The sequence below is a fragment of the Suncus etruscus genome, chromosome 14 (genome assembly GCF_024139225.1).
Source record: "Suncus etruscus isolate mSunEtr1 chromosome 14, mSunEtr1.pri.cur, whole genome shotgun sequence".
NCBI lineage: Eukaryota > Metazoa > Chordata > Mammalia > Eulipotyphla > Soricidae > Suncus > Suncus etruscus.
In genome coordinates, this window is record NC_064861.1 from 67,520,154 (window position 1) to 67,533,394 (window position 13,241).

At 45.5% G+C, this 13,241-nt stretch overlaps 1 protein-coding gene across 2 annotated transcripts in view; it reads right to left on the reverse strand.

Moving 5' to 3' along the window:
* IL34 (interleukin 34) overlaps positions 1-13,241 on the reverse strand; it is a 56,914-nt gene that overhangs the window by 25,112 nt on the left and 18,561 nt on the right. For both annotated transcript variants that reach the window (XM_049786451.1, XM_049786450.1), the window contains exon 2: positions 7,364-7,587. The gene's annotated coding sequence lies outside the window, so the exon portion shown is untranslated. The remainder of the gene's footprint in view (positions 1-7,363; positions 7,588-13,241) is intronic.

Here is a 13,241-nt window from a genome sequence, read left to right on the forward strand (position 1 = left end):
AATTGGAAAACCCCTAAATGCTGAGCCCCAGGAAAGCCATCACTAAACACTAAATAAACACTCATTGATAATTGTTGGGAGCTGACTGGGAGCCTGCAGGTTTACTTTCAGAACCAGATCATTAGAGCTGATTCCTCCTCCTGAAACAACTGAGAATGAACCCACATTCCTAAGGCAGAATCTGAGCAGATGAGAAAAAGTCTTTTTAACCAATACACATCCTGGACACAGAGAATAATAAATTAAGTGTAACCCCTTCCCTCACACCATGCATAAAAACAACTCGAAATAGATGATAGAATGAATTATAAAACCTAATACGGGACTGAAGTGATCAGCACAACAGCGAGGTTGCTCGCCTTGCACACAGCTGACCCAGGTTTGATCCCCAGCATTCCATATGGTCCCTCTCAAGCATTGCCAGAAAGTGATTCCTGAGTGCAGAGCCAGGAGTAACCCCTGAGGATTGCTGGGTGTGGTCTAAAAACAAACAAAATAAAACCCCTGAAACTTGTGATTCTAGAAGAAAATTTAGGAGGAAAATTTTTGTGGCCCTGAGTTGGATAACGTTTTTCTATAAATGATTTCCAAAGTACAGACATGCTAGAACAAATTAGGTTGTTCAGAGGACATTCCAATGATGCCAGGAGGTAAGGTTCTATTGGACTTTAAGTTTATTATTTTTGTTTGATGGTTGGTTTTTGGATCACACCCAGCAGCGCTCAGGGTTAGGGCTAGGGTTACACTCAGAATCGCCCCCGGGACCATATGGGATGCTGGGATTCGAACCACCAACCTTCTGCATGCCAGGCAAATGCCTTACCTCCATGGTGTCTCTCCAGCCCCCAATTTTGTTTTTGTTTTTGGGTCACACCTGGCAGTGCTCAGGGGTTACTCCTGGCTCTACACTCAAAAATTACTCCTGGCAGGCTTGGGGGACCATATAGGATGCCGGGATTCGAACCACCGACCTTCTGCATGCTAGGCAAACACCTTTCCTCCATGCTATCTCTCCAGCCACGTCTTCAGCCAAAACTCTTACAAAAGAGATTTTCCTTTATGCTGTGCTTCATTTCAAAAAGCCCCCTAATCTTGATCCAGCTCTGAGAATTGAGGTCAGTAAAGACCAGGAAAGGTTCCTGATGCAGAAAAACAATCCCTTCTTTCTCCCACTGCATATTATCCTGATGTTCAGGTTCCCCATATTGAATGAGACTTACCGTGTGCCAGGGGACTTGGTATGTATGAACTTGTTGAACCCTCACAAGGGTAGAGGTCAGATCTACTGTTTGTGGGGCTGGAGCCATAGTATAGTGGGGAGGTCTCTTGCCTTGAATAGAGCTAACCTGGGTTTGATCTCCAACATCCCATATGGTTCTTATGAGCCTACTAGGAGTGATCCATGAGCACAGAGCCAGAAGTAAGCCCTGAGCACTGCCAGATGTGGTTCACAAACCAAAACCAATAACTATTGTTTGTTTGAGTCTCCCTCTCCCTTCCTGCTTGGTGCTGTTGTCCCAATGGCAGCTCCCCTCCACCAATGCTGACATCTTCACACAGAACCTCCAAGGCCTCAGGAGGAAGGAGAGTAATTAGCCCCACTCTTGGCAGGGCTGAGACCACACCTGGCGGTACTCAAGGGCTATTCATGGTTCTATGCTCAGGATTGACCCCTGAGAGTGCTTTGGGAAACTTAGGTGGTGGCAAGGATCAAACTAGGGTCAACCACATGCAAGACAAATGCCTTAACCTCTGTATTATCGCTTCAGTCTTTCCTTTTGGAAGGTTTGGGGTTCACAATTAGCAGTACTCCAGGATCACTTCTGGTAGTGCTCACGGGACTACCTGAAGTGTTGGGGCTCAAACCAGGGTCAGCAGTGTATAAGGCAAATGCCATAATCTGCACTCACCCGGTGGCGGTGCTCAGGAGTTACTCCTGGCTCTGTGCTCAGAAATTGCTCCTGGCAGGCTTGGGAGACTATATGGGATGCTGGGAATCCAACCACCATCTGTCCTGGCTCAGTCATGTGCAAGGCAAACAACCTACTGCTGTGCTATCTCTCCAGTCCCCCATCTTTGTTTTTGCTATTGTTATTATTGGTTTGTTTTTTGGAGGTTCCAGAGAGAAGCCAGAGAGAATACTCCGGGCTCTTCACTCAGGAATTACTTCTGGCTAGGCTCCAGGAAGCCTATGAGGATGCTGAGGATTGAGCCTGGGTCAGCCACATGCAAGGCAAACATCTCCCTGCTGTACTCTACTCCAGCCCCTTGTCTTCACTTTTGAGGATCTGAGAGATAATTTGCCTGAAGTCACACAGATATTAACCCTAGAGCAGAGATTTTTTTTTTGGTTTTTGGGCCACAGCAGGGGTTACTCCTGACTATGCGCTCAGAAATCTCTCCTTGCTTTGGGGAATCAAACAGGATGCCGGGGATCCAACATAGGTCCGTCCTGGGTCAGCCACATGCAAGGCAAATGCCCGACCACTGTGCTATCGCTCTGGCCCAATGAGATTTTTTCTTTTGAATCACTGTGAGATACAGTTACAAAGTTGTTTGTGATTGAGTTTTAGTCTTATAACATTCAATCCCTATCCCTTTACCAGTGCACATTTCCCACCACCAATGTCCCCAGTTTACTTTCTTTTTTTTTTTTGTGGTTTTTTGGGTCACACCCGGCAGTGCTCAGGGGTTATTCCTGGCTCCAGGCTCAGAAATTGCTCCTGGCAGGCACGGGAGGACCATATATGGGACGCCGGGATTCGAACCGATGACCTCCTGCATGAGAGGCAAACGCCTTACCTCCATGCTATCTCTCCGGCCCCCCAGTTTACTTTCTGTCCTTCCCCTAACCTCCCCCACACCTGCCTCTATGGCATACATTTCTCTGTCTCTCTGTCTCTGTTTCTGTCTGTCTCTCTCTCTCTCTTTCCACTTAATTTTTCCATTTTAAACACTGATTCAGAGCAGAGATTTATTTATTTATTTATTTTGGTTTTTTTGGCCACACCGGTGGTGCTCAGGGCCTATTACTGGCACTGCACTCAGAAATGACTCCTGGCTCAGGGCACCATATGGGACTCCGGGAATCGAACTCAGGTCCGTCCTGGGTCAGCCACGTGCAAGGCAAATGCCCTACCGCTGTGCTATCACTCCGGCCCTAGAGCAGAGATTTTATTTTATTTTATTTATTTTTTTTTGTGTGGTTTTTTTTAGGTCACACCCGGCAGTGCTCAGGGGTTACTCCTGGCTCCATGCTCAGAAATTGCTCCTGGCAGGCACGGGGGACCATATGGGACGCCGGGATTCGAACCGATGACCTTCTGCATGAAAGGCAAACGCCTTACCTTCATGCTATCTCTCCGGCCCCTAGAGCAGAGATTTTAATCCAGTCAAAGAGACCTGGAAGGGGCTAAAGCAATGGCACAGTGAGGAGAGCATTTGCATGTGGCAAAAAAGAAGAAGAAGAAGAAGAAGAAGAAGAAGAAGAAGAAGAAGAAGAAGAAGAAGAAGAAGAAGAAGAAGAAGAAGAAGAAGAAGAAGAAGAAGAAGAAGAAGAAGAAGAAGAAGAAGAAGAAGAAGAAGAAGAAGAAGAAGAAGAAGAAGAAGGAGAAAGGAAAAGAAAAGAAAGAAAAGAAAAGAAAAGAAAAGAAAAGAAAAGAAAAGAAAAGAAGGGGCCGGAGAGATAGCACAATGGTAAAGGCGTTTGCCTTACATGCAGAAGGACGGTGGTTTGAATCCCAGCATCCCATATGGTCCTCCGAGCCTGCCGGGGGCGATTTCTGAGCATAGAGCCAGAAGTAACCCCTGCACATTGCCAGGTGTGACCCCCCCACCCCAAAGAAAAGAAAAGAAAGACGCCTGTGGCCCAAAAACCAAAAAAAAAAAAAAAAAAAAAACTCTGCTCTGGGGTTAATGCCTAACCACAACATTGCCATGTAGATGTTCCTTCTAAAAACTGGGCACTGAATCCCCCTGAAGGCAAGAATTCCAAGGTTTTTTTCTGTGACAGACCTAAATTCTCTTTGTTTTGGGGCTAAATCTGAGGGGCAGTCAGGGGCTACTATCTTTCAGTGTTTAGGAGTGGTCTGGGGACCACGTGGTGGTGGGGCTGGAACCCAGGCCCCCCGCATGCCCAGTCTGCACTCAGCTGTTGAGCTCTCTGGCTCCAGATCCCGACTTCTTAAACTGTTTTTTTTCCTTCTTGAGAAACATTAGGGTAGTAAGCCCCAAGTTTGGTATTATAGTGGCCCCAGGACACTAACAGCTCATTAAGATAACCCAAACCATTTCATAAACAAAAATGCAGAGTAAGATAAAATTTGTTTAGGTTTGAAGTGAAATTTACTTCAAACAATTGAACCAAGCTGAAAAAGAACTGGGTACATGGGGCCAGAGATAGCATCCCATATGGTCCCCTGTGCCTGCCAGGAGCTATTTCTGAGCAGATAGCCAGGAGTAACCCCTGAGCACCACCAGGTGTGGTCCAAAAACCAAAAACCAAAAAAAAAAAAAAAAAAAAAGAACTGGGTACAGAATCTTGCAATTTCTCCCTGAAAACTTCCTGGGAAGTTTTCTTGGGAAGTTTTCTTTCTGGAAAGTCCCTGTTTTATAGTGTTTGTTGTACCAGGCGGAACTGGGTTTTCTGAAAGAACCAAATCAATGATTCTTTATTTCCAGAACAAATATGTCAACCCCCATACTGTACTGCTCTGTTGCATCTGGAGAAATGCCCAGCAGTGCTGGTTAAGAAGGATGGACAGAACCTTAAAGGACCAAAGAAAGCCAAGAGTCCAAGGATGATTCAAGATCCAACAGATTGTGAAACCATAGATTCTAGGAGATCCATAATGTTGACTAAGCATTTGCCCAAATAAACCCACGCTTTCTTGGTAAAAAGATTTTCATGAAGGGCCCAGAGAGATAGCACAGCGGCGTTTGCCTTGCAAGCAGCCGATCCAGGACCAAAGGTGGTTGGTTCAAATCCCAGTGTCCCATACGGTCCCCCGTGCCTGCCAGGAGCTATTTCTGAGCAGACAGCCAGGAGTAACCTGAGCAACACCGGGTGTGGCCCAAAAACTAAAAAAAAAAAAAAAAAAAAAAAAGATTTTCATGAGGGGCTGGAGGAATATAGCAGGAAGGCTATAGGTTCAATTCTTGGCATCCCATATGGTCCCTAAAGCACTGCTAAGAGTAATTCCTGAGTATAGAACCAGGAATAATCTCTGAGGTCACTGGGTGTGGCCCAAAACAAACACATAAGAACAACAACAAAATAAACCAGCAACTACAACAACAACAAAGATTTTTATGAAAGTAGACATCTATGATCATTCCTCAAGATGATCAAATATAATAGTCTTAGACGAAAGCCAACATTCCGATTAACTAAAACTAGCAGAAACCTTCTCAGTTAAGAACATCATCCATGGGGCCGGAGAGATAGCATGGAGGTAAGGCATTTGCCTTTCATGCAGGAGGTCATCGGTTCGAATCCCAGCGTCCCATATGGTCCCCCGTGCCTGCCAGGAGCAATTTCTGAGCGTGGAGCCAGGAATAACCCCTGAGCACTGCCGGGTGTGACCCAAAAACCACACACACAAAAAAAAAGATCATCCATGGGGCCGGAGAGAAGTGGCGCTAAAGGTAAAGTGTCTGCCTTGCAAGCACTAGCCAAGGAAGGACCGAGGTTCGATCCCCCGGCATCCCATATAGTCCCCCCAAGTCAGGGGCAATTTCTGAGCATTTAGCAAGGAGTAACCCCTGAACATCAAACAGGTGTGGCCCGAAAAACCAAAACAAAACAAAACAAAAGAACATCATCCACAAGTGCTCCCCTAAAATGAATATAGACACTAAGCTGTATATTTGGAAGTTATTGAGACTTTGATTGTTACCCTTCCCCCAACTTCCTGCCTATCTCACCTAGATGGTGAGATCCTTCCACAGCTGGGAGTGGTCTGTAGTTGGTTATTAGGGGTTGCTTGGGAAGAGGGGAGAGAGAGACTCAGCAAAGAGAGATCAGACTCAGGATGGATGCAGAGCAGCAGGAAAGAGCTGCTTAGCTTAGAGGCCATGTGAAAAAGCACATGGCGATTAGGGCCTTGTAATAAAGCTGGATTTCTCCTGAAATTTCAACTGACCTCCTGTGATCATTTCTTCACTGTCACCCTGCACCTACAGACCTGCCGGCTGAAGGAGCTGCAGGTGCTGGGCCGAGCCAAGAAAGGCCTCACCAGCATCCACAACACTAGGACTTTATAATTAATAATTAATACAACAATGATCTTAAAAATTCTTAACCCCGGGCCGGAGAGATAGCATGGAGGTAGGGCGTTTGCCTTTCATGCAGAAGGACGGTGGTTCGAATCCCGGCATCCCATATGGTCCCCTGAGCCTGCCAGGAAATTATTATAAAAATTGTATAGAAATGCTTTCTAGATTTACTGTGATGATCACTTCCCTACATGAACACATGCCAAAACATCATGTGACACATGGAAAACTAAAATTATGTTAGATGCCAATTATTGCTCAATAAATACTAAATTTTTTTTTGGGCCACACCCGGCGATGCTCAGGGGTTACTCCTGGCTGTCTGCTCAAAAATAGCTCCTGGCAGGCACAGGGGACCATATGGGACACCGGGATTCAAACCAACCACCTTTGGTCTTGGATCAGCTGCTTGCAAGGCAAATGCCGCTGTGCTATCTCTCTGGGCCCAATAAATACTAAATTTTAAAAACAAATTGGATAGGGGCCGGTGCAGTAGCGAAAGCTGTAAGGCATCGGCATTGCACGAGCTAGCCTAGGATGGACTGTGGTTCCATCCCCCAGCATCCCATATGGTCCCTCAAGCCAGGAGCAATTTCTGAGCACATAGCCAGGAATAACCCCTGAGCTTCACCGGGTATGGCTGAAAAAAACAAAAACAAACAAACAAAAATTGGATAGAAGGAAGTAAATTTGCAATCATCTATCAAAGGTATGATTATATCTAATAAACTACTATAAATAGGGGCCAGGGCACAGCAGGTAGAAAATTTACTTTGCATAAACGGCCTACCTGGTTTGATTCCCACCATCCCATATGGTTCCTAGTGACACCAGGAATGATTCCTGGCCACAGAGCCAGGAGTAATCCCTGAGTACCATCGGGTGTGGCTCAGAAACAAAAAACAATCAAACAACAACAACAACAAAACAGACAGCTCAAATCTCCTCTAACTGAAGAACAAATCAATTACCTTCACACATACAATGGTGAACAAAAGAAGCAAAAGAAGAGATTTATATCAAGTTAAACTCCAAAAAAGTGCAATGCACAACTCCACCATAAGAAGGGAGGATGATAATGAATTACCTTTCAGAAGAGTAGAGGTCAGGGGGCTTTGCACACTAATAATTGTCTGTCCCCAAACTTGGCACTTGGTCAGTCTTCAACTGGGCGTTTACCACGCAGTCATTCACCCAGCTGTACGCTCCCATTTCTTCACTCCTCTGTACATGGCCATCATTCAGTTCTTATTGAAGCAAGTCCAATAAAAACGTCAACACGTGTGTTGATTTAGATGTCCAATTTTGAAGCTAAAATGGAAAAACAAACAAGCAAAAGTCTCAAAGAGGTGTAAAAATAAGAAGTGCAGCCCTTTTATATTTTAAAATGGTATTTTTGGGTGAGGGGTATCCTCTCAGCTCTCTGATTTGGAAACATTTCTGACAGTGCTGGGGGAAGGGCAGCATGATGGGAGGGACAGAATCCAGAACTTTACATACAAGGTCTAACTTCTGGCCATTGTGTGATCTCTCCAGCCCAAAGTAAAATCTTAATATTAAAAATAGTGAGCATATGGGACTGGAGAGATAGCACAGCAGTAGGGTGTTCTGCACACAATTGACCCAGGAGGAATGATGCTTCGAATCCCAGCATCCCATATAGTCCCATGTGGCTCCCAGGAGCAATTTCTGAGCACAAAGCCAAGAGTAACCCCTGAATGCCGCCAGGTGTAACTCAAAAACAAAACAAAACAAAACAAAAAAAATTTTTAAAGTGAGCAAAGGGGCTGGAGCGATAGCGCAGCAGGTAGGATGTTTGCCTTGCATGAGACTGACCCGAGTTCGATTCCCATCATCCTGTATGGTCCCTCAAGCTTGGCAAGAATAAATTCTGGGGCCAGAGAGATAGCATGGAGGTAAGGCATTTGCCTTTCACGCAGAAGGTTGGTAGTTTGAATCCCAGCATTCCATATGGTCCCCTGAGCCTGCCAGGAGCGATTTCTGAGCGTAGAGCCAGGTGTGACCACACCCCCCCCAATAAAAAAAAATAATTTCTGAGTGTAGAGCTAGGAGTAACCTCTAAGCACTGCCAGTTGTGGCCCAAAAACCAAATAAATAAATAAATAAACATAAAATAATAGTGAGCAAAATAGTGAGAATATGAGCACGAACAGAGAAGCCAATAATAGAGAATATTGAATTCTGGAAAAGATTCACAGACATACAAGTAAGATGCTAATGATAAACAGTTTATAATTCAGCAGTTCCTTAATTGACAGGGAAGGAGAGTCACCAAGGAGCAAAGGGCCAGCCTGTAAACTCACCATACAGAGTTCCCATAAATCACTGTTTGAACGAAAGCCATAATAGAGGGCCAGAGCCACAGTACAGTGGGTAGAGCATTTGCATTCTACACTGACAACCCAGTTCTGACCCCTGGCACCCCATATGGTCCCTGGAGCTCACTCTGAGTAATCCCTGAGCTCAGATCCAGGAGTAACCCCTGAGAATCACTAGGTGTGGCCCAAAGATTTTTAAAAAGAAAGTAATTGAAGAAAACATAAAATAAGTCCTGTTTTCTTAAAATAGGAAAGAACTTTGTCCCAGTGATTCAGCATTCAGAAGCCATGAAAAAAATGGCTGATCAATTTGACTAAATAAAAATAAAAATTGGCGCCTACAAGATAAATCATCAACCAAATGAAAGTGTTGAAACTGTTCACAATTTGTAATTCAAATAGGCTTCTCTTTCTATGTGTCTCTGTCCCTGTCTCTGTCTATCTGTCTGTCTGTCTGTCTGTCTCTCTCTCTCTCTCTGCTGAGTGACTCTTACAATAAATAAGGGAGAGAAGGTCCAGTGGGTGGGGGACTTGCCTTGCATGCAGTCGGCCAGAGTTTGATCCCTGGCATCCCATACAGCCATCCAAACATCACCAGGTGTGATTCCGGAGGGCAGAGCCAGGAGTCACCACCACGTGTGGCCCCAAAATAAAAATTAAAGAAAAAGAAACCCATTTAATTTAATTTAATTTTTTGTTTGTTTGTTTTTGGGTCAGGAGTTACTCCTGGCTCTGCGCTCAGAAATCGCTCCTGGCAGGCAGAGGGGACCATATGGGATGCCGGGATTTGAACCACCATCCTTCTGCATGCAAGGCAAACACCTTACCTCCATGCCATCTCTCCAGCACAAAGCAACCCATATTATAGGAAATGAAGTAAGAGCCAGAGATAGTTCAATTGTTAAGGATCATGCCCCGAACCTGGATTGGAGCACCACATGGTCCCCACCCCAGTATTACCAGGTATATCCCTGGAGGTCCCCATACTGCTGGGGCAACCCAGGTATCCCTAGCACCCCAGAGTTCAAGCAGAATCACATCATAAAGACCATGCATTGATCTGACAGTCCAGTTATCAGGGAGTCACTACTGGGGCTCTAGAACCTTCTGAGCTGGCTTGGGAGCCCTTCCTTCTAAAGAAACAAAATATATGCATGAACTACTTATCTGTAAAGGAAATATAAACAGTCCCTTTTTATAAGTTAAAAACTTCTAGCTAAGAGGGCCAGAGCAGTGGCACAGCGGTAGGGCATTTGCTTGCACATGGCCGATCCAGGATGGACCTGGTTCATTCCCTCGGCATCCCACATGGTCCCCCCGAGCCAGGATGTAACCCATGGGCACCGCCGAGTGTGGCCTAAAAACCAACCAACCAAACAACAACATCAAAAACTTCTAGCTAAGTTAAATTAAGACTTGGTTGACTCACTATTTTTCACCTATCAGACTGGTAAACATTCAGTGAGGTGACAATTGGCTGCATGAGAGTGAGTGTTACAACAATCACTTCTTGTCCCAAACTGGCAGAGGTGTAAATTATGCTAGCATAGAAGGAGGGAGCATTGGAACCATCTCAGTATCATGCAGAGACTTAATAATCCAGGTCTGGGAACTTCTCCTAGAGAAGATGAGTTGCTAAGTGCCCGGGTCTTAGCAGTGAATGCAGTCTGGAGACAAGTCAGTGTTCACTACACAGTGAAATAGCAAGATATACCCAGAGAAAAAACAAGGCTCAGGGCAAACCAGATTCCAAGCTCTAAACTATATTCAAGGAGTGGAAGATAACACAGGGGTTTAGGGGCATGTCTTTTTTATGTTTGAGTTTTAATTTTGGGTTGTTTTTTGTTTGTTTGTTTGTTTTTGTTTGGGGGCCTCACCCAGTGGCAGTGCTCAGGAGTTACTCCTGGCTCTGCACTCAGAAATCACTCCTGGGGCCAGAGAGATAGCATGGAGGTAAGGAGTTTGCCTTGCATTCAGAAGGTCAGTGGTTTGAATCCCGGCATCCCATATGGTCCCCCAAGCCTGCCAGGAATGATTTATGAGCGTAGAGCCAGGAGGAACCCCTGAGAGCTGCTGGGTGTGACCTCCCCCCAAAAAAGAAAGAAATTACTCCTGACAGGCTCAGGGGCCATATGGGATGCCCAAGCTAGAACCTGGATCCATCCCAGATCTCTGCATGAAAGGCAAATGCTTTACCGTTGTGTATCACTCCGGCTCCTGAGTTATTAGTTTTGAGGAAACTCAGCACTGCTCAGAGGTCATTCCTAGCTCTGCACTCAGGAATTCCTCCTGGAAGTGCTCAAGAGACCATATAAGATGTTGGGGATTTGGGGGGCCGAAGAGATAGCTCAGCAGTAGGGCGTTTGCCTTGCATGCAGCAGATCAGAACCGAAGTGGTTTGAATCCCGGCATCCCATATGGTCCCCAGTGCATGCAGCAACCCCACTCCAATCCCTGACAATACCTGGTCCCCTGAGTACTGGGGGGAGCAACACTTAAGCAGAGAGATGATAGATACCCCTGAGTGCCACCCAAGGAAACCAAAGAAACAAAAACCAAAACCTTTTAAATAAATAAATAAACTGTGTTCAACACAGCTGAAAGGGGCCTGAGAGATAGCAAAGCGGTAAGGCATTTGTCTTGCATGCAGCCAACCCAGGATGGACCCAGGTTCAATTCCCGGCATTCCATATGGTCTCCTGAGCCTGCCAGGAGTGACTTCTCTCTCTTTTTTTTTTTTCCTTTTCTTTAACTTTGGGGGGGGGGGTCATACCCGGCAGCACTCAGGGGTTACTCCTGGCTCTTCACTCAGAAATCAGCCTTCACTGGTTCCAGGAACTAAATGGGATGCTGGGAATTGAACCACTGTTCGTCCTGGGTTGGCTGCATGCAAGGCAAATGCCCTACCACTGTGCTCTCTCTGGCCTGGAGTGATTTCTGAGCACAAAGCCAACCTGAGCGCCTCCAGGTGTGGCTCAAAACCAAAAGACAAATGAACAAATTAATTAAAACATAGCTGACAAAGCTTTATAGATGAGTGTGTGTGCTTTTTTTGTAAAAGCATCCCAAAGTTAGAATAATTCATTCTAGGCCCGGAGAGATAGCACAGCGGCGTTTGCCTTGCAAGCAGCCAATCCAGGACCAAAGGTGGTTGATTCGAATCCCGGTGTCCCATATGGTCCCCCGTGCCTGCCAGGAGCCATTTCTGAGCAGACAGCCAGGAGTAACTCCTGAGCAACACCGGGTGTGGCCCAAAAACTAAAAAAAAAAAAAAAAAAAAAAGAATAATTCATTCTAGGAGAAATAGCACAGTGGTAGGGCATTTGCCTTGCAAGAGACTGACCTAGGACCAATAGTGTTTCAAACCCCGGCATCCCATATGGCCTCCCATGCCTGCCAGGAGCGATTTCTGAGCAGAGAGCCAGAGGTAACCCTTATACACCACCAGGTATGACCCAAAAACCAAAACAAACAAACTAACAAAAACAAAATAATAATTTATTCTAGAATGCTGGCAGCCTACCCCCATCTCCTGTATTTCAGAACCCTGGCAGCCACAAATATGTCCTATAGCCGCAATCACAGAACTTGAAATTCCTGGAGCATGCTGCCACATATGTGGCCACAGGGCCGTTTCAATTTTGTCTTGTTTTGTTTTATTTTGAGCCACACCTAGTGGTGCTCAGGAGTTATTCCTGGCTCTGCATTCAGGAATCACTCCTGATGGGCTTGGGGGACCATATGGGATATTCAGGATTGAACCCTAGTCCACAAGACACTGTACTATCACTCAGGCCTCCTCACTTTCAAATTTTTTTATACTGATACCCCAGTAAGAACACACCAAATTAGATGTCAAAGTAACATAGAAACCACCTAAGATTAACAAACAAAACAATTAACAAAATTCAACTAGCGGGGCCGGTGAGGTGGCGTAGAGGTAAGGTGTCTGCCTTGCAAGCGCTAGCCAAGGAAGGACTGAGGTTCGATCCCCCTGCGTCCCATATGGTTCTCCCAAGCCAGGGGCAATTTCTGAGTGCTTAGCCAGGAATAACCCCTGAGCATCAAATGGGTGAGGCCTAAAAAAAAACATCAACTAGCAACAAACAGCTTAGTAAAAGCTTCAGACAATGATTTAATGATGCCATTGTGAGATAAAACTTTGGTTTTGAGCCACAGCCGGTGGAGCTCAGGGGATACTCCTGACTGCTCAAAAATCATTCCTGGCAGGCTCAGGGGACCATATGGGTTGCCAGGAATTGAACCCGGGTCTGTCACAGATCGGCTGTGTGCCAGGCAAACACCCTACCACTGTGCTATCACTCCAGCCCAACTCCATTTAGTTGTAAACAGTAATATAAAGTATATTCTCTCATGCTTGACAAGTAGACAGGTTTGGAGGGTGAGTGGGAATCTGGAGACAATGGTGGAATGAATGTTACACTAGTTACACTGGATTGGTGTTGGAATATAAAATGCCAGAAACAAAATCATTATGTGCCACTATGTAAACCACATGTTAATATAAAGTAATAATATATTATATATACAAATATATGAAATAGGGCCCAGAGAGATAGCACAGCGGCATTTGCCTTGCAAGCAGCCGATCCAGGACCAAAAGGT